Source organism: Balaenoptera ricei, chromosome 18 (assembly GCF_028023285.1).
Source record: "Balaenoptera ricei isolate mBalRic1 chromosome 18, mBalRic1.hap2, whole genome shotgun sequence".
In the NCBI taxonomy this organism is placed as follows: Eukaryota; Metazoa; Chordata; class Mammalia; order Artiodactyla; family Balaenopteridae; genus Balaenoptera; species Balaenoptera ricei.
The window spans coordinates 53,588,487-53,611,650 of record NC_082656.1 but is presented as its reverse complement, the minus strand read 5'-3'; the positions used below and the strand labels follow the sequence as shown (position 1 = coordinate 53,611,650).

General features: G+C 36.6%; 1 long non-coding RNA gene across 1 annotated transcript in view; it reads right to left on the bottom strand.

The window, feature by feature from the left end:
* Nucleotides 1-21,563, bottom strand: part of LOC132352555 (uncharacterized) — a 305,390-nt gene extending 283,827 nt beyond the window's left edge. Inside the window, exon 1 of the long non-coding RNA XR_009498774.1 lies at nucleotides 21,551-21,563. This is a non-coding gene — a long non-coding RNA (uncharacterized LOC132352555). The remainder of the gene's footprint in view (nucleotides 1-21,550) is intronic.
* Between the last annotated feature and the right edge of the window lie 1,601 nt (nucleotides 21,564-23,164).

The window sequence follows — 23,164 nt, the reverse complement described above, 5'->3', positions numbered from 1 at the left end:
GTGATGGAGTATGGGGTGCAAGAGAGAGAGTGGCACGAAAGGAGGGTGAGCAGAGAAGTGGAGTCAAATCATTCAGCACCTTGAGAGCCAGTTTGGAGTTTATTCCAAGGGTGAAGGGAAGCATCAAAAGGGTTTGAAGCAAAGAAGTGGAATGCTCTGGTTTATATCTTAATAACTTTTCCTGAGAAATTACTGAATGCTGATGATTGAATGTGTATGCCTATTATTGATTACTCAACAAATATTTGTTGAATAGGTGAATGAACAGTTTATCTGTTCCTCATTCTATAAACTGAAACTTTCCACTAACTGCTACAGTTTTTTAAGAAGCTATAGGGGGACGTGCTTCAACAAAACAAGGGTTAAAATCAAGAAAGAAAAAGACATGAAGTCCAGGAAACCGTGAAAGGGAATAATTGGGTATTATCTGGCCAGCAGATCAAGACTTTTGAAAACATTTTTTTTTTTTACAGTGTTTAGCAGATTATTTATTTTTTATTAATTTTTATTGGCGTATAATTGCTTTACAATGTTATGTTAATTTCTACTGTACAGCGAAGTGAATCAGCTATACGTATATGTAAATATCCCCTCTTTTGTGGATTTCCTTCCCATTTAGGTCACCACGGAGTATTGAGTAGAGTTCCCTGTGCTACACAGTAGGTTCTCATTACTGATCTATTTTGTACATAGTATCAAGAGTATATACATGTCAATCCCAATCTCCCAATTCATCCCACCCCCCCTTTTCCCCCTTGGTATCCATACGTTTGTTCTCTACATCTGTGTCTCTATTTCTGCTTTGCCAATAAGATCATCTATAACATTTTTCGAGAGTCCACATATATGTGTTAATATGCGATATTTGTTTTTCTCTTTCTGACTTACTTCACTCTGTATGACAGTCTCTAGGTCCATCCACATCTCTACAAATGACTCAATTTCTTTCCTTTTTATGGCTGAGTAATATTCCATTGTATATATGTACCACTTCTTCTTTATCCATTCCTCTGTCGATGGACACTTAGGTTGCTTCCATGTCCTGGCAATTGTAAATAGTGCTGCAATGAACATTGTGGTACATGTTTATTTTTGAATTATGGTTTTCTCTGGGTATATGCCCAGTAGTGGGATTGCTGGGTCATATGGTAGTTCTATTTTTAGTTTTTTAAGGAAACTCCATAGTGTTCTCCATAGTGGCTGTATCAATTTACATTCCCACCAACAGTGCAAGAGGGTTCCCTTTTCTCCACACCCTCTCCAGCATCTGTCGTTTGTAGATTTTTTGATGATGACCATTCTGACTGGTGTGAGGTGATACCTCATTGTAGTATTGATATGCATTTCTCCAATAATTAGTGATGTTGAGCATCTTTTCATGTGTTTGTTGGCCATCTGTATGTCTTTTTTTGAGAAATGTCTATTTAGGTCTTCTGCCCATTTTTTGATTGGGTTATTTGTTTTGTTGATATTGAGCTGCATAAGCTATTTGTAAATTTTGGAGATTAATCCTTTGTCAGTTGCTTCATTTGCAAATGTTTTCTCCCATTCTGAAGGTTGTCTTTTTGCCTTGTTTATGGTTTCCTTTGCTGTGCAAAAGCTTTTAAGTTTAATTAGGTCCAATTTGTTTATTTTTGTTTTTATTTTCATTACTCTAGGAGGTGGGTCAAAAAGGATCTTGCTGTGATTTATGTCAAAGAGTGTTCTGTCTATGTTTTCCTCTAAGATTTTTATGGTGTCTGTCCTTATATTTGGGTCTTTAATCCATTTTGAGTTTATTTTTGTGTATGGTGTTGGGGAGTGTTCTAATTTCATTCTTTTACATGTAGCTGCCCAGTTTTCCCAGCACCACTTATTGAAGAGACTGTCTTTTCTCCATTGTATATTCTTGCCTCCTTTGTCATAGATTAGGTGACCATATGTGCATGGGTTTATCTGGGCTTTCTATCCTGTTCCATTGATCTAGATGTCTGTTTTTGTGCTAGTACCATATTGTCTTGATTACTGTAGCTTTGTAGTATAGTCTGAAGTCAGGGAACCTGATACCTCCTGCTCCATTTTTCTTTCTTAAGATTGCTTTGGCTATTCGGGGTCCTTTTCGTTTCCATACAAATTGTAAATTTTTTTGTTCTAGTACTGTGAAAAGTGCTATTGGTAATTTGATAGGGATTGCATTGAATCTGTAGATTGCTTTGGATAGTATAGTCATTTTCACAATATTGATTCTTCCAATCCAAGAACATGGTATATCTCTCCATCTGTTTGTGTTTTCTTTGATTTTTATCAGTATCTTATAGTTTTCTGAGTACAGGTCTTTTGCCTCCTTAGGTAGGTTTATCCCTAGGTATTTTATTCTTTTTGTTGCAACGGTAAATGGGATTGTTTCCTTAACTTCTCTTTCTGATCTTTCATTGTTAGTGTATAGGAATGCAAGGGATTTCTTCGTATTAATTTTGTATCCTGCAACTTTACCAAATTCATTGATTAGCTCTAGTAGTTTTCTGGTGGCATCTTTAGGATTTTCTATGTATAGTATCATGTCATCTGCAAACAGTGACAGTTTTACTTCTTCTTTTCCAATTTGGATTCCTTTTGTTTCTTTTTCTTCTCTGATTGCCGTACCTAGGACTTCCAAAACTATGCTGAATAATAGTGGCAAGAGTGGACACCCTTGTCTTGTTCCTGATCTTAGAGGAAATGCTTTCTGTTTTTCACCATTGAGAATAATGTTTGCTGTGGGTTTGTCATATATGGCCTTTATTATGTTGAGGTAGGTTCCCTTGAGGCAAGAAGACAGCTGGCTCCAGAAGGGAGCCTTTCAAGAAAGAAATGCAACTGATCATTATGCTTAACTATATCAGCTTTGTTGAACATTTAGAAAACATATTAATAATAGAGAACACTGAAACATATCCCAATGAAAAATTCAAATATTAATATTAACTCTAAGGAAGAAAGGTAAAGAAAATAGAATATCACAGGAAACCAATTGGCTCAACATAAAACTGACTCAGGTGTAATTTAAAAACTGGCTACTAATTCAAACATATATTGTGCTTGCTTCTTGGAAGCAAGACTAGGATTGGGAAGAGGTGAGGCAAGGGCTTGGTGTGTCTTATTACTATGTGACATTTTGGAAATCATGTTCATCTATTACTTTTCCATGTCAAGCCTCTGACCTTCCTGTCTTGCTCCTCCTCATTTATTGCCTCTGCACTCTAGCTCCAGGCCTGTTCTCTTGGCTCCTGTGTCCCTTTGCCAGGCCCAGTTCTAGAAGTGATGCTGTAGAAAATCTGATCAAGATTTTTATCTATTTATACAACTTTGGGTCCCAAGCTATCCAAACTGGTTCTAAATTCACTTTACCTATTCACAGGAGTGTCTCATGTCTGCGGCCTGTCTTGATAATTGATATATCCTATAGACCTATGAGTATTACTCTTTATTCATTTTTCTCCCCTAAAGACTGAAAGTTCCATGTAAGGATACTGAAGTACCTTTACAGAATTTCTCCCTTTGACCTGAAAGAAATATCTTTAAATCTGAAAGAAGTTTCCATAAACAGAGAGGAAATGTATCCATTATTACTGCTCCATGTTCACTATTCTGTCCTGTTATGCCCCCAGTTGCAATTATTCATATAATCTCCTTTGTTTCCAATCCATTTTAGCCTTATTAAAGAAAAAAGTTTATGCAAAAACTTAATTATCTTTTAATTTGAGGATTTTATAAGTTAATTTGGCATTTATGGTTTGCTAAATAAAGTCAAAAATTCCCATAATCACATGTAGCTATAGGCCACCTTACAGAGGCCATTCATAAATTATGTGTAGTATCTAATATTTGAACATACAGCCAATAATTTCATTTATAAAATTAAAGTTATGGCTTTTCAAGTGTATTTCCAGAATTCTAATTAACACCAGCTAATGAATTGAGTACTGGGGCCAAGGACACCATTAGAGAAAACTAATGAAAGGCCAACAGAATGTAATTATTTTTCAAAACAGAACTTGAAGTAACCACTGCTATTTTTAAAGCATATGATTATGGGATATTGTATATAGATATGATGACTCCATCAACTTTAAAAAGCACTACTGAATGAAAGCTTCCTGAGGGTGGGGATTTTTACTATATTTGTCAGTACTCTATCCCCTGTGCTTTGAACAGTGCCTGGCACTTAGTAGATGCTTAAGTATTCTTTTGACTTCGTGAATAAAAAGTTGATGTATCATATTCTACTAATTGACATTTTATAATAAGACCAATTGCACTTTTGTGCTATAACACAAAAATTTATTATCAGTGTTATAACTCTGGAGTTTCACCAGACCCTAAAGTGCCTTCGGAATTATCAGAGGTACCATGGCATTCACGTTATACTGCAATTTAATAATCAATTGCATTTTATTGCATTCTGATCCTATGATCAGTGACCAGGCCTCAAACCTGACAGAATAGTAGTGAGGTTTTTGTAGACATTTTTCTTCCCATTGCTTAAAAAGGTCACAAACTTGTGTCCCTCAAGCTACATTTAGTTTGTAGATATACTTTATTTGGTCTTCACAGCACTGGTGTGTGTGTATTTATATATACATACACACACATATATATTCTTTAAAAAATTGAAATGGTTGTCAAAGTTTACAAATCATGTCACTTCGTATCAAATTATAGATTTGTGGAATCCCTTGAAAAAAAAAGCATAATATCTGACAACACTGTGCCCAAATTTCCACATAGGCAGAAGCTGAGTAACACCACTGTCTTTAAACAGAGCGGGTGCATTCTGTGTTGCCCTACTTCCCACCACTCTCTTTTGTCCTCCCAATCAGATCTGTTCATTATGGTGCTCAGACTGTTCATTCTTAGAAAGTAATTAAGAAGGACATGAAATACTTTACTTTGTACTCTTCACTCTTTAATACTATCTACAGGAATTCAAGTCTGTAAGTCCTGGCCTAAAGGATAGAGTACAATTGCTTTAGCGTGGCAGACCCAGCCCTTCATACTCTGACCCAGAGGAACGTGTTCATCCTTGTCTTCCTCCATGACTCTCCATACAGTTTATTCTAAACAAAGCTCATTTCCTCAATGGACCATAACCATTCATTCTTGCCTGTATTTGTAGGATCTATACTTGGCGCATTATCTTTCTAGTGGAATTCTGCTTATTTTTTCAAATGTCATCCCCTATCCTCCAGGATGCAACAAATATTTGTTAAATGCATACATGCCAAGCACTTTAATAGGTTCTATGGGATACAGAAGTAAACAAGGGACACAAACCGTACCATAGCAGAGATTAACAAGGAAGTCACCCTTGTTAATAATTACAAAAAAATAATTACAATAAAATGTGCTCTTGTCTGCTTTCCTGGCCACTGACTGTTTGCTCAGGAAGGGGTGGGGAGTGCCCAAAACAACCTAAAAGTTTTTCAATTCGAAAGAAATTTCATATAATGTGTATTTGGAAAGATCTCTCACAAATGCTCTCCCCCAAAAAAGGTGCACTAAAACATGCAAACAAATTGAAATTCAGATGAGAAGGTAAATGGCAGGAGAATAATATAATCTTGAAATAACAGCTTAAAGAGTGGCAGAAGATTAAAACTTTTCACTGCAGCAACCTGCCAATGTCTCATCATCTCTAGTTTAGAATGTGAAAGTGATAAGGAAAAAATAAAGAGTAAATATTGCAGAATGCAATAAGAAAGAAAGTCTCAGCCAGCAGGTTCCTATGGATTCTGTCATAGAACAGACATTGCTTTTCATAATTCTGGTCAGTCAGGAAAATGAAGTAAGCAGATGTCAGGAACCTAACCTGGCCTTGGCTAGTCAAGGAACTGGGAATCATACCCTGTACTCTCGCTCACATTCTGAAATCTCCTCTATTCATTTTGCTGACAGCAATCATATTCTAATACACCCGCCCCCCATCCGGGTTGCCAGAAACCAAGAGAGGAACATGGATTTATGATTTTAAACTTCTGATGACACCTTCAAACCAATGCCTTATTCTTCCTAAGAGTTCCCAATCCTAAAATTTTCAATGTCACTTATAAGTCAAAAATCTGCAGGCACAGAATTTTAAATTCTGCAATGGAGATGCAACTGACATTTCCTAAATCTTCCTAGTGTGTCTTTCTTCACAACATTTTCACAGATGAGGAAACCAAGGCTCAATGATTTAAATTCAGTTTAAAAACCCAATATATGTGGCACTTTGTTTTCTAAAGAGAAAACGATAGAACATTTGTTGAGGTAAATTGAACTGTACATATGTAACACAGTTTGAAATAAAAATCGTTACAGTAGCATTTGTTTAACAAGAACTTATCAATAACCACATTAAGACACTAGAAGTTTCCACGGCTTAAAGAACTGGAATTTGAAAATGAAGGTGGAAGTAGGGAGGGTGTGGGGAACAAAGAAATTCAGCATATGGGGGTTTGTAGAGTTGAAAGTTTATGAAGAAACCAGTGAATAAAACATATTTTTAGGGGCTTTCCTCATGGCGCAGTGGTTAAGAATCCTCCTGCTAATACAGGGGACATGGATTCGAGCCCTGGTCTGGGAAGATCTCACATGCCGCAGAGCAACTAAGTCCGTGCACCACAACTCCTCTGCCTGCGCTCTAGAGCCCGCGAGCCACAACTACTGAGCCCACGTGCCACAACTACTGAAGTCCGCATGCCTAGACCCCCTGCTCCGCAACAAGAGAAGCCACCGCAATGAGAAGCCCACACACCTCAACGAAGAGTAGCCCCCGCTCGCCGCAACTAGAGAAAGCCCGCGCACAGCAACAAAGACCCATCGCAGCCAAAAATAAATAAATAAATAAAATTTAAATATATATATATTCTTAAATTATGTTGACCGTAATGTGCTCTGCTCAGAGACTGAGATATATATGTATATATATGAATATATGTGAATGTTTATATTTGAATATATTTAAATATATTTAAGGGCTTATATAGATATAGACATATAATTTTAAGAAAGAGATAGGATTATAAAAAGAACTTCTAGAATACTGTCTTAATGAAAAAATTTCCACAAAAACTGAACATTGTAAAGAAGGTCGTGGTCAGTGGTTGCCTAAATTAAACATACATAAATCCTGAAGACAATACATTTGCAGACCTGCATGCTAGTTTTACCTGCTTTTCCACTGTAATCATGACAGGAAAAAATGACAGAGCTGAAGGCCAACACTGCTCACCCTAGACCATTAGGGGACTTGACTTAAACTGAATTGATCAGAACCAGACTACACTCTGCTGAACAGAATTGAAGGAAGTGATCTGAATCAACACCACCAGCAATTAAGCAATGCTTTTAAACTCTGAACTTATGAGAAACTGATGACAGATTTTTAACAACGTGAAAAAAATGAGGAGAGCCATGGTTACAACAACCAATGAGAGAGAACACAGTGTGTTAGGCTTTTACTGTGAGTTCAGCTCATCATTCTGGCTGGTAATTTTCACAGTGGAGATGGAGATGGAGATGGAGATGGAGATGGAGATGGAGATGGAGATGGAGATGGAGATGGAGGTGCAAGCAGTGTCCAGGGAAGGGCAGAAGTTTTCGTGATGCTAGAACATATCTTAGGACCCAACTTTTAAATAAAGACCTTGTCGTAACATATCAATGTTTACTCTATACATGTCCCTTTCTCCTAAGATAAATTGTAGAAAAATAAAACTTTATTATAATTATCAGTTCACCTATCCAACTTACCAACTAAACGAGAGCTCAGCAATGGAAGAATCAATGCCTTATTCATTTTGTAACTACAATTTCCAACACAGTGTACATCACAGGTATGTAGGTATGAAATAAATTTTTACTGACTCACCTCATAAAATTATTATGTACAACATGTACCTAAATGAGAGAATCTAAATATTTGAAGTTTTCCAGTTTGCTAGCTTCTGATTGATGAAAATTTTACTAGTCACAAATGTCCCTAGAGCTTGTGGGCAAGAACCAATAATCTAATGTGGTTTCTATACTATGAAGCATAAATTGAAAATAAAATACTAAACCCTAGTCTATCCCATAAATATGCATTTATGAAATATTTGAAAGGTAAATTATGCAAATATGTGTTTAAGGAATTTAGACATCATGGATCATTGACCTGTTGGGCCTCAACAACTTCCTCAAAACCATTAGCATCTATTATGTAAATTCACATTTACAGAGCTAATAAAATGCACGTTAGTCAACCAACAGCAGGATTACTTATCTGAGGTGGTCTCATGTTTACACGTCCAGATTTATTTTTCTTTTAAGAAAAATAGCCACAATATATTAATTTGAGAGCTGAAATTTGAATATAAGCAGGGAGTTTTTGTCTTTCATTTTTAATACCTTTAGACTTTTCAATTTGGCTGACACAATTCAGAGTAATCAATGGGTTTTCTTATAATGTAAACAACCAAAGTCAGAATATATAATATAACTATACGGCTACTGAAATATGCATGACTTTCCATTTGTTTTTAATATATAGAACTTTTTACTTTGAGATGAACTGGAAGTTATGTAGCAAAAGAGTTTGTAGAAACAAATGGAAATGATGTAAAAACAATCCTACTGTTATAAATCAACTACAAATTCAATGGCATATTCAATGCATATGAATAATGTCACCTCAAAATAGCATATAATTGCAAAAGAAATTTAGCAGTGGCATAATGTTTTCAAGAAACAGTTTTCATTCTGTTAACATCTTATTGAGCTTTTTGATTATTATTTATTTAATCAGGAAGTTTTTTTAATTAAAAATTTAGATTGTATTAGAAGTTTATAAAGTATATCAGAACTACCAAAGATAGGAGAGGGCTTTTTGCAGATTTTTCAATTTGAAAATTATTGGACTCATAAGTATAGTATATGAAATCCCTATAATAAGTGAAATGAGATACTCTGCAATATTTTCTTTGGAATATTAGATTTAACTTAGTAACCTAAAAAACACTCTCTGGTTTTCTGCTTCAACCACCTCACCTTCCTCCTAACGTCCATGAAATTAAACCAATAACTCAAAGTAATGTGGCTTTAATGGTGGACAATAAGCCTTGTTAAGACAGTGATAACGATGTATACAGGGGCCTCCCCTGGTGGCGCAGTGGTTGAGAATCTGCCTGCCAATGCAGGGGACGCGGGTTCGAGCCCTGGTCTGGGAAGATCCCACATGCCGCGGAGCAACTGGGCCCGTGAGCCACAATTACTGAGCCTGCGCGTCTGGAGCCTGTGCTCCGCAACAACAGAGGCCGCGACAGTGAGAGGCCCGCGCACCGTGATGAAGAATGGCCCCCGCTCGCCGCAACTAGAGAAAGCCCTCGCACAGAAACGAAGACCCAACATAGAAATCAATCAATCAATAAATCTTTAAAAAAAAAAAAAAAAGATGTATACGACTGGAGATATCCACAGAACCCCTCGATTTACAAACATGAGCAATGGCTATTCATAGACTAGACCTCCCTGAAAGGACTAATTTACAAAACGACATAAATATTTTAGACCATCATTTATTATTAGAATCTCACTGATACCCAACAAGTTTAATGTGAATTTTAAGCAACTTTCAGTGATGAAATACCTTTCCATGGTTCTTTTGATGCCATTTCTAACTTTATCCTCAGTGTCTAGCCTTATTATACACTTAATAGATGCTCAGACATACTTATTTAATACATAAGTCCCAGGTTGATAGGTCACTTTAACTGAAGGGAGTAGCCAAATATATATTTTTTCATTCAGGCAAAACAATTGATCCAAAAGTTTGATGCAACTTATTTAGACTGCTTTTATTTGGGGGGAGGGGCATTAAATATAACACTTTACTTACGAGCTGAAATTCCAAACTACTAAACAGGTCAATCCAAATTATTTAATCAAAAAGAAATATCTTATCTTACTTACCAAACTATGTCCTGGGCAATATATACAGTAGATAGAAATATGCTATTTAGGCCTTCTAAAAGCAATGAATGAAATGAAAAGTTAGTTTTATACAAATCTGTCAGTTATCCTAACTTGAGAGTAAACGCATTGAGAGACTGTGTCTTACTTCTACCCACAGCACTTTGCAGATGGTATGCTTCACAAAAGTTTGTTGGGCTAAGTGAGAGAAAGAAGATTCTATAAAACTTCTTCTCAGAGCCTGATTAATTGCACTAATTTTTTTAGTAAATTTAGATTTTTAGCCCTTAAATCAAAGATAAAATTCAGAAAACCATATACCTCCATTTATAAAATACAGAATAATCTCACACACACATATACACACAGACAATATGCTATTCTTGGTGTTTCACTATTGAGTAAAATGAGATGTGTCTATTTTCAAAACAGATTAAATAGCTTTGTAAATGCCACTTAGCTTATATGATAAAATAGGTTTGTTCCATACGATCTTCTAAATGCACACCTACTGAAACATCATCTACATGTTTATGTCAAAACTCTTGTGCATCAGGGACTCTAAGATGTGAGAACTATTACTACTCCTATGTTCCTTCTATGGTAACCCTCCCAGTTTTCAGAATTTGTTATAATAACAAAATAGCATCTGAGAGCAAAAATGTGTAATCTATCTATCTTTACTGTGATTGTCGGTAAGAACAAAACCCTCAATACCTCAGCAGGAAAATGGTCAAAAAATATACATCTGAAATATTATTATTGTAAAAATGGAAGCAAGAGAATTCCTATATCAAAGTAGAGAAAATTAGATCAGAATTTTCTTTTCAGTGTGACATTTTCAAAATTTTTAAATTTAATGATCAAAATTAAACATTATCTCCCTAGTTTTTCTCATTTTCCACGCCCCTCCTCTTCCCCAAGCTCACAAAGAAAAATGAGAGAAAAGGAAATACAATTTCCTTCAAAACATTCCTCTCCAATCTCTTAGTCTCCTCGTGCTAATTTCTGAGCTCCTTTAGACCTGCTTTTAAAGTCCTTCTATCCTTGCTTGATGTGCTTCAATCTTGCCCCAACTAAACCTGGTGGTGCAGCTGAACAGGAGAACAGAAGAGAAAGTTGTGCAAGCTGAAATAGACCAACCTCCTGACGCTCTGTCTGGTTTTATCTTTTATCTGCTCTTTCTATAAACTGAGATAGAATGCAAAAAGGTGTCAGTTCTTCTAAGAGCACAGCTCTCTTATACTGTTGATGAAAAAAACAGAGATGCAACTGTGTTCAAGGCAGGGTCCATAGTGCTTGAAATCTTGTGAAAAGAAAAAGCCACCCAGGGTTCACTAGCCCATACTCAAAGCAATGTGTTGGAGGAGATGCACAAAGTGAAGGTTTAAGCCACCAATGGAAGAATTAAAAAGAAAAAAAGGCTGAGCGTTATTTTGATGATAATTGACATACAAACTGTTCAATTTCAGCACAAATTTAGTTCAGCATTTTGTTTTTCAGTTAAACTTGGATATTCTCCAAAATATGTTAAGACAAAACTGGTTCTAAAATAATTTTTTGCTTAGGTCTGCATATACCCTACATAAGCCTCCAAAGTGATTAACAATCATGTCTAATTTATTCTTATCCTAAACTTGTCAGGATTCAAATATATTAAAGCCAGAAGTGGTTTGCATGATTACTGTTGGAAATAAGATGAGATTTACGGTATTGTAACCAATGCCCTAGAATGCCTTGACCTTAGCTCCAGAAAATCCTTACTCTCCCTTCTCATAGTTACTGAGACATGTGGAAACACACACACACACACATACACACAGTGATCAATGTGAAAAAAACACCATTTTGTAATCTGAGTCATATCTTAATGCCCTAATACTGAACTAATTGGTAGAAGATGTCCACACCTCAGGCCAGCAGGAACTTTATCTCGTCTTAAGTCAAAATTCAAATTCTTTAGCCATCCCCATGATAAATAAACTCAGGACGATGAGCAGCTAACTCAAACAAGCATCAAGAAAGAGAACATTTAAACAACTAGCCTATGCCCAAAAGTTTTGCCTGGATCATTATATAGAGTCATCCCTTGGTATTCACGAGAGATTGGTTCTAGGACCCCATGTGGATACCAAAATCTGCGGATGCTCAAGTCCCTTATATAAAATGACATAGTATTTGCAAATAACCCAAGCATATTCACCCCAATACTTTAAATCATCTCTAGATTACTTATAATATCTAATATAATGTAAATGATATGCAAATAGTTGCTGGCAGACAGCAGATGCATGTTATGCTTTTGGGAACTTTCTGGATTTTTTTCTAATATTTCAATCCACAGTTGGTTGAATCCATGGATGCAGAACCCATGGATATAGAGGGTCCACTGTACACCTCTACCTCCTGGAAGCAATGAAGTTAAAGAGAAGAAGCGGTATAGGGTTATGTTTCTGATCACACAGTGCCCTCACCCATCAGTAAACATAGCCTGTTCAAAGTCTTAAGCTAGGTTTACTCATTCATTCAACAGATTTTGAGCATCTACTATAGACCAAGCACTGTTCTAGATAACAGAGATATAAATTATCAATTCCTTCCATAGAGAAGTAGAACTCATACAAAGAAAACTGAAGGAATGGCCCTCCTACCGACTACATGCAAGTTATTCTTTCATGAATAAGACCTGGACTTATCATCAAAGAGTCTAATTGGAAAAAAAAAAAAAAACTACCAAATGAACACAAGGGTGAAATTACATTGTTCCCTTTGAATCAATGATCCCACCTTTAAATTCTTTCTTAAAGCAATATTCAAAAATATGGAGATAGGTGATGTCAGCATCATGGTGATACAAGATGTCCCTAATTTTTGTCCCCCTTTTAACGTCTAAAAGTCAGCATCTATCCATGAACAAAAGTGCCTCTGTGGGAGCTGTGGGACCAGCACCATATATTAAGCAACGTGAGAGGAGTCTTGTCACTTGTGAATTGGGTAATAGACAGGCAGACTCCAGTACAGGCTGTGGAACTAGCAGGGGCCTGTAAACTGGCTGCAACCTCTCTCAGCTGTGGTCCAGGAGTACCTGGAAAACACTGACTCGGGCAGATACCCACAAGATGAGAAAGCCTTTGGAGAAGTCCAGGTTTATAGAGGAAAAGTCCTAGCACTCTGTTGGAGTTTTTAAAAAATACAAACTTGGATTCATTGGAGTGGTTGAGAGGAGCTGTGCCTGCATCACCCCTCGCTACCAGGTGGCACAGCTCAGAAAAAGAAGAGGTTGGGGGTCCCTCCCACGGGGGAAAAGGAAGAGTGGTGAGTGAGGACCCAGCTTCCCCAGCTGTGCAGGATGCTACTAAAGAAACCTATCTCTCTCCTGAAGCCCCCAGAGCATTAAAGCAAGAGCTTCACGACTGGGAAGTGGGAGGAGGTAGGAAGGAGATAGGAAAAGAGGCAAATAAGAATATCAGAGAACATTAAAGAGACACAATTCCTGCTGACGTGTTCTAAACTCCAGCAGGAAGCCTGTCCATGAGCTGCTAGAAAAATCTCACTCAAGGATCCCTCCAACTGGTCCACTGACACCCCCAGCACCCTGAATGCCAAACCCACACCTCCCCCAACTCTACAGCCAGCTCTTTATGTGAATTCCCGAGGGTGGTGGTGAAAGAAAGCTCAGATAGACAGGGAGTGCACACAGAAAACAAACCAGAGTCTGCAGGAAAGGAAGAAACCACAGTCTTGAGCTGTAGCACCACTTTGGGGAAAACAAAAGAGAGGTTACCAACAGCCAGCCTGATGCATTGTAAGACCATGAGAAGACGTACAAACTTAAATGTTCTGCTACAAGACAGAGCAAGAAGTGGAGCAAGTCTAACCATACAAGATCAGAGAAGGCCCCAAAATATAAGCAGGATCAACAAAAATATCTCTCAACTGAAGGCAGCTCGTGAAGATTGGAGGAGGTGACTGCTACTTTGAGTGTGAAAACAGCAACGCAAAACTCCAAAGAACATGAAGAGTCAAGGAAATATGCCATCAACAGGTCATAATAATCTGCCAGTAACCAAACCCCAAGACACAGGTATCTGTGATTTACCCAAAAAAGAATTCAAAGAAACCTCAAAATAGAAATAGAGGGGATGGGAAGATGCAAGACTGGGGTAAGGGATTGAGAGGTACAAACTACCAGGTATAAAATGGATAGACTACAAGGATGTGTTGTACAGCATAGGGAAATATAGCCATTATTTTGTAGTGACTTTAAATAGGTTATAATCTATAAAAATAGAGTTGCTATTTGTACACCTGAAAATAACATGCTGTTATAAATAAAATATACTTCAATTCTTAAAAAAGAAGCAATATTAGAATCATTGGAGTTCCAGAAGAAGAAGAAAGGGAAAAGGAGACAGAAAACTTTTTTTTTAAGGTGGACTATTTTTTTTTAATATAAGTTATTTTTTAATTGAAGTATAGTTAATTTGCAATGTTGTGTTAGTTTTAAGTGTACAGCAAAGTGATTCAGTTATATATATATGTATGTATATACATACATACATATATTCTTTTTCAGATTCTTTTCAGAAAGCTTATTTAAAGAAATAACAACTGAGAACTTCTCAAATTTGGGGAGAGGCTTGGACATCCAAGTTTATTAAACTAATACCTCACTCATTATTTCAATTCAAAATAACCTCCTCCAAGAAACATTATAATGAAACTGTCAAAAATCAAATCAAAAAAAAAAAGAGAGAATCCTAAAAGCAGCAACAGAAAAAAATATTTTAACCTACAAAGAAACCCCCATTACACTATCAGCAGATTTCTTAGCAGAAACCCTACAGATCAGGAGAGAATGGGTTGATATATTCAAAGTGTTGAAAGAAAAAAAATTGCCAGCCAAAGATAGTCTATATGGCAAAGTTATCCTTCAAAATGACAAATAAAAGCTGAGGGACTTCTTTGCCACTAGAATTGCCTTATAAGAAATGCTGAAAGGAGTTCTTCAAACTGAAATGAAAAGACACTAATTAGTAACATGAAAACATACAAAAATATGCAACACACTGGTAAGAGTAAATATATCATCAGATTCAGAAAGCTCTAAATCTGGAATATGATAGTGTGTTGACTAACTATATTATAAAGGTTAAAATATTTTTTAAAAAAACTATAGCTTCTATAATTTCTTAATGAATACACAATATAAAAAGAGGTAAATCATGATATTAAAAACATAAAAGAGGGGAGTCAAAGAGTAGAGTTTCTATATATGATCAAAGTTAAGTTGCTACCAGCTTAAAATGGACTGTTATATCTGTCAAATGTTTTATGTAAGCCTCATGGTAACCACAAAGCAAAAACCTATAGTAAATTCACAAAAGCTAAAGAGCAGGGAATCAGAGGATAGCACCACAGACAACCACCGTTTCACAAAGGTAGACAACAAGAGAGGAAAAAGAGGACAATGGAACCACAAAACAGCCAGAAAGCAATTAATAAGATGAACAGCAAAAGAAACAAGCAACAAACTGAAAAGGCAACCTACAGAATGGGAGAAAATATTTGCAAACTATATATTGGATAAGTGGTTAATATCATATATTTAGAGAGAGAGAGAGAGAGAACTCATTCAACTCAATAACAACAGAAAATTCAACTAAAAAATGGGCAGAGTAAATTCTTTTTCCAAAGAAGACATGTAAATAGCCAACAGGTACATGAAAATGTGCTCAATATCACTAGTCATCAGGGAAATACAAATCAAAGCCACAATGAGATATCATATTACATCTGTTAGAATGGCTGTCATCAAAAAGACAAGTGATAAGTGTTGGTAAGTATGTGGAGAAAAGGGACTTCTTCACACTGTTGGTAAGAATGTAAATTGAAAACTATAGAAAATAATATAGAGGTTCATCAAAAAAGTAAAAATACAATTACAGTATGATCCACTTTTGGATATATATATATATGAAATGAAAATAAGATATCAAAAAGATACCTGCACTCCCATGTTTACTGCAGCATTACTCACAACAGCTAAATATGGAATCCTGCCATTTGCAACAACATGGATAGACGTTGAAGGCATTATGCTAAGTGAGATTAGTCAGGAAGATGAAGACATACCGTATGATATCACTTATATGTGGACTCTTTAAAAAGCTGAACTCATAGAAACAGAATAGAATGGTGGGTACCAGGGGCTAGGGGTTTGGGGAAATGGAGAGGTGTCGGTCGAATGGGACAAACTTACAGTTAGAAAGTGAATAACTTCTGGAGATCTAATAGACAGCATTGTAATTATAGTTAAAAATACAGTATTATATAGTGCAAAATTGCTAAGAGACTAGATTGTAAATATTCTCAGTACAAAAAAGAAATTATAATTATGTGACATGATAGAGGTGTTAGCTAACACTATGATGGTCATATTGTAATATATAAATGTATCAAATCAACACATCGTACACCTTAAACTACACAGTGTTATATGTTATTCATATCTCAATTTTTAGTATGAAAAAATTTTTGATTGAAACTATTTATTCCAGCTTTATTGTAATAGTGTTTTACATCTTGATGTATATCTGTTCAGTTTTTTGTCTGTTTCTATGTATGCATGTATGTGTGTTTATATACATATAAAAGTGACATTATACCATACACACAAATATAATATATACTATAAATATGTTTATATAATTCCATAATCTTATTCTTTTTCATTTAATAATGAAAGGATTTCATTAAAAGGATTTTCTCATATTATCAGACATTCGATCAAGCATATTTTTCAAGGGCTGCATACTGTATCAATTGGATGAGCCCTAATTCATGTTAGCTATCACCCAATATTCTATGTTTAGGTTGTTTTCAAGTTTTTCCTATACTATAAATAGCACAAATATATCCATGACTGAATATAGTAAAACTATTTTGTGTGATACTACTAATGGTGAAGACATGTCATTATATATTTGTCAAAACCCATAAAATGTACAACACCAAACATGAACTCTCATGTAAACTATGGGCTTTGAGCAATAATGATGTGTCAATGTTAGTTCACATACTACTTTGGTGTGTGATATAGATGGTAGAGGTGGTTGCATACATGGAGGTCAGGGGGTATATGGAAATTCTCTGTAGTTTTCACTCAATTTTGCTGTGAACCTAAAACTGCTCTAAAAAGTAAAGTCTATTTGTACACACATGTAATATAACCATTGTAGATACATGATTGTATATGAATCTGTGTGTGCATCTCTGATAAATTTTTTAATATATATTTCTAGATGTGAAAGTTCCAGATCAATGGTCATGTTCACATTTAGACCAACTGCCTCTATAAAATGTTTAAGCAATAACTCTGTCACCAACATTGTAGGAAAGTATCCTTTTCTTCTAAATCTGTCTCATACTGGGCATTGTGGGAATTTTAGTTTCAACATCTGATTCACAGAACAGCTTCTTGAGCTGCAGTAGGAAAAAACACTATACTCTCAGGCCAAATCCTTGGATTTATGTCTATCTTTTTCACAGGGCTCTACCTGCCCTGCACCTCAGGGCTCCATCTTTATTCTACTATTCTTCTTTCTGCACACATTTTTTTTTTTTTTTTAATTTTTGGCTGCATTGGGTCTTCGTTGCTGCACGTGGGCTTTCTCTAGTTGCTGTGAGCTGGGTCTACTCATTGCGGTGTCTTCTCTTGTTGCGGAGCACCGGCTCTAGGCACACAGGCTTCAGTAGTTGTGGCACATGGACTCAGTAGTTGTGGCTTGTGGGCTCTAGAGCGCAGGCTCAGTAGTTGTGGCACACGGGCTTAGTTGCTCCACGGCATGTGGGAATCTTCCCGGACCAGGGATCGAACCATTGTACCCTGCAGGCAGATTCTCAACCACTGTGCCAACAGGGAAGCTCACTGCACACATTTATCTTGGAAATCTTACCCACCATCATTGTTTCATCAATATCTCTATGAGGACTCCTGTATCTCTAAACTTACCTCTGAACATCAGGTTCCTAAAATTCAATGCTTGTAGAATATGCCTAACTGAATGACTCACAAGTATCAAAATCACATTTGAAAACCAAAATCCATTATGTTCCTTGACTTAGACTGCTTTTCTTCCTACATTCTTCATTTCAGGAAATGGCACCATCATTCATCAGGATACTCAGAAACCTTGGAATCATTCAAGGTATTTCTCTCAACCCATAGAAGCTCTATTAATTTTATCAAAATTAAAGAGTAAATAATATTATACAGCACTTACTATTTTCCAGGCACTATTCTAATCATTCTTATAAGCATTAACTTATTTAATCTTTATAAAAGAAATAGTATTATCTCCTTTTTACAGATGAGTAAACTGAGGTATATGGATGTTAAAGAACTTGCCCGAGATCATACAGAGCCGGAATTCAGACTCAGGCAGTCTGGCTCCAGAACCCATGCTCCTCATTACTACAATATGCTCCCTCTTCAATTCCAAAAGTTAGGCTAGCTACACCGAATTCTCCAGGAACCGGTCACTACCAACCTGTCAAATATAATCTTCCTAGCCTGCACCCTATGCTTTCTGAATACCAAACATTTGTAGTTCATAGCAGCTGTAGATTTATTCTTCTGTAACTTTGCTCATGCTTTTCCTGCTACTTAGAAGATCCTTCTCATCTTTTCCATGCCCTGTTAACATTTAATAATTCAGTAAGTCTTTGCTCAACCAAAAGCAGTCCTTAAATACCCATGTTGGGATGCAGGTTTCTTTTCCATATCCTCATAATCCCCAGTATACTGCTCTCTTTTCATCCGCTATATTCTATTGATATCATCTAATTACTGGTAGGCCACAGGGTTTTAAAAAACAAAGAACAGAGGGTTGTTTTTTTTTTTTTTTATCTTCAATCTCCCAGCATCTATTTAAATGTATGGCATGTAAAAGGTTTTATATATAGAGAGAGGTCTTGAACTTTGGCTATAGAGTCTTGCAGGTAGGGTTAAAATGCCATCTCCATCTCTTACCTATTATATGACCTTGAGCAAGATACTGATTCTCCACAATGCCACTATCCCAGAAAAATGTTGTTACATATTTTCCTATGACCACTATGTTGTTGACAAAACGACAGGCAGAAAAATGAATGAACTTCATCCTATTCAACACAGTAGCTAATGACATTTATCTAGTTCTAAGAAATCACTTCTTGGACTTCTGAAAAGACATATAGCCCACAATATAACACAGTCAATCTAAGCCATTAACATAAGAACTAATGGGAAAAAAATCTTCAAAATGCCAATGGATACTGGACAGATATTGAAGATCCCATTAAATCTGCATTCCCCAGGGTACTAATTAAGGGTCTTTTGGTTGCAGTCAACAGACAACAGAGACTGACTCTAGCTAGATTAAGTATAAGGGAGAATTTATTGGAAGAGTTCTGCTATTTCTCAAGATGTTGCAGAAGGAATTGAACAAAAAGTTTCAGGAGAGGAAGAAATAAAGGTAGCTCAAAGGAATCTCAGCACAAAATATCAAGAATATGTTTATTGCTAGAAAACTACCACTCAAGTGACTCAACTCTAATGAGTCATAGTTACTAAGTCTCACTGTTTTCATATTTCAATTTTTTTAAAGAGAATGTGTAGCCCAGTTTGTATCAGTGGCCCTGGCCAAAGGTCAGTGTCATATATTATAGAAGCCAATCCCAGGACTTCCCTGGTGGTCTATTGGTTAAGACTCCATGCTCCCAATGCAGGGGGTCCAGGTTTGATCCCTGATCAGGGAACTAGACCCCACGTGCATGCCACAACTAAGAGCCAGCATGCCACAACTGAGAGTTCTCATGCCGCAACTTAAAAAGCTCCTGCACGCCGCAACTAAAGATCCCACATGCCACAACGAAGATCCTGCGTGCCACAACTAAGAGCCCACATGCCACAACTAAAGATCCTGCACGTGGCAACAAAGATCTCACGTGCCACAACTAAGACCTGCCACACACAAATAAATAAATGTTTTTTTTAAAAATCCCAAAGAAAGGAGAAAGTGTCATAAGCTGAAAAGCATCTTATGTAACTAAGATTTTCAGCATTAAAACAAATTACTTCTTTTACAATTAATACAATAAGATACCAAATAACTGTTCTACTTATTGAGCTGGAGACAACCCAAATAATTGAAAAGAGAAAGAAAAACATCTTCCTTGGTGTCAGTAAAGTGTGAAGACTTTCAAAGATAGAAAGAATTCTCAAATGAATATTTTTTGATACTAAAGCTGAAGTCAAATGGTAGAAAAATAGGGCAATGTGGCAGATAATTTCTCACTGCATCCCCACAAATGTGGTAGAGATAGACAGCTGTCTACAAGAATTTTTCTTCCTCTTCTACATTATAGAGTCATTGCAAGGATGCCAATGCACAACCATAGACTACATTTCCCAGGAGCACTTGCATATATCTTGATGGGGCCCGTGTCTTTAGTTCATACGAATAGAGAGTACACGGAATATGTGTGTTACTATCTACACAGACTTCAGCCATGAGCCTTCTCCTTGTGCTTTTTCCTTTCTACTGGCTGGTTCTGGAAAATGGCAGTACCAATGGAAGGAGCCAAGATTTCTGAAATACATCATGGAAGAATGCCTCCCACCAGCCAGGAACAAGAAATAAGCCACAAATGATATCATGGAGATAAGTAATAAAAAATTAAAATTATAATTATAATTAAAAAAAAAGAAATAAGCCACTAAGTGTTAGGGGTCCATTTATGACTGCAGATAGCATTAATCCAGAATCTGATTCCAGAAGAAGTTGAAAAAGCCAGAACATTAAAATGACAGAAAGGGAGAAAATAAACATGAACACAAAGAGAACAAAATAAATGACAGAAGTAAAGTGATGTCAATGATATTTGGAAAACTGGAAAATATATGACTTAGCAAAGTTGATGAATTATCAAGAAAATTAGTGACATAGAACATTAGATGGATTTAGGAACTGGAGACCAAGGATTCTTCTGAAGGTGAATATAATAAAGAGATTGATGACAGAAGAGAGTACTGAAAATCTACAAAGAGCAGTTAGACCTCTAGAGCCCCACACAGACCAGATGCCTCTCTCTTAAGTAGGCAGAGACTGTGGGTCCACTGGAGGGATTCAGAAAACAGAAACACCAGGAGTATTTAGAGTGGGATGCCGACCTTAAAACGGAATTGAACAATGAGACCCCCTCCTGCCACCCCCTCCTCCTTCCTCTGACTCAGCTCTGAGGGCCAAGTGACGACCAACCTTGCCCGCATGTACTTTGACCCATGTCAGCCAGAAGCTGAAGATTCTTCCTGAGGAAACTGGCTGTGGGAGAGTCCTCATATGTACGAATAGTTGTGGATTCCTCAAGGGAATATTTGGGTTTGAGGTAGCCAGAAAACAACTCTCAACAAGTCCTATCAATATACAAAGAGCTTCCAATTGGTTTTCAAGACCTCCACCTTAAATATGAATGGATATCCAAGGTTCACTGGACATTTTTGACAAAGCTCCAATGTGAATGAAAAGGACCAAGACAAACCACAGTAGTTCTCCCTTACCTTCAGTTTCACTTTCCCCAGGTTCAGCTATCAGTGGTCATCTGCTGCCTGAAAATATTAAATGGAAAAATCCAGAAATAAATAGTTTGTAAGGTTAAATTGCTCTCTATTCTGGGAAACGTGAGGCAATCTCATGCTGTCCTGCTCCAATTTGCCCAGGATCCCCAAGCACAACATCTCTTGACATCTAACCATCAATATCATCATGGCTTGATGATCCAGGATCACCCAAAGCAGATGACCCTCCTTTTGATGTGTCGTCAGAAAGTCAATAATAGCCTAACTCTACGTCACAATGCCTACTTCATTCACCTCACTTCATCTCATTATCTAGGCATTTTATCATCTCATATCACAAGAAGAAGGGTGAGAACAGAACAACAAGATATTTTTTAGAGAGAGAGAGATACACCATATTCACATAACTTTTATTACAGTATATTGTTGCAATTGTTCTATTTTATTATTATTTATTATTGTTAATCTCTTAATATGCCTAATTTATAAATTAACTTTATCATAGGTATATATGCGTAGGGAAAAACATAGTATTTTTAGCGTTTGGTACTATCTGAGGTTTCAAGCATCCACTACGGGTCTTGGAAGGTATCCCCATGGATAAGGGGAGACTATAAGGGACTCAAAAGAAAAGGAAAAGTCAAAGAAAAAATCCAGCAAACAAAAAATTAAATTGAGGTTTTCAGAAAGATAAAAAGATACAGTGGGGCTTCCCTGGTGGCGCAGTGGTTGAGAATCTGCCTGCCAATGCAGGGGACACGGGTTCGAGCCCTGGTCTGGGAAGATCCCACATGCCGTGGAGCAACTAGGCCCATGAGCCACAATTACTGAGCCTGCGTGTCTGGAGCCTGTGCTCCGCAACAAGAGAGGCCGCAATAATGAAAGGCCCGCGCACCGCGATGAAGAGTGGCCCCCACTTGCCGCAACTAGAGAAAGCCCTCGCACAGAAACGAAGACCCAACACAGCCATAAATAAATAAATAAATAAATAAAAATTGTATAACTTTAAAAAAAAAAAAAAAAGATACAGTGCATCCATAAAAAAAGAGTGCAAGGTAGTCCAAAAGACAATTTTCAGGCAACAGATAGGGCTCCTGGATGTGACTAGTGTGACAGACATAAAGAATTCAATGGCATGATTAGGAAATACAGTTGAAGAAAACATCCCAGAAGTAAGACAAAGAAACAAAGAAGGAAAATGGGAGACAAAATATAGGAAAGTTAGAGAATCAGTACAAGAGGTCTAATATCTAATTGATAGGTGTTCCAGAAAGAGAGATCAGAGGGAACAGTGGGGAGAAAGTTGTAACAAACACAATAAAAGACAAATTTCAAAGAAAGAAAGAGAATGAACAGCCAGTTCAACAGGCACAATAAAAATAAATAAATAAATATTTTAAAACACCCCACAGTGCATTTTTTTTACTCTGGGAATAAAGAGAAAAATCTTACAGCTTTTAGAGAGAAAAATGCTCACACACAAAGATATAAGAATCAGAACAGCACTTGGTGTGTCAACAGCAGCATGGGCCTTAAAGGACCATAGAGAAATGCTTTCAAAATTCTAAGGCACAAATGCATTTCAACCTAGAATTC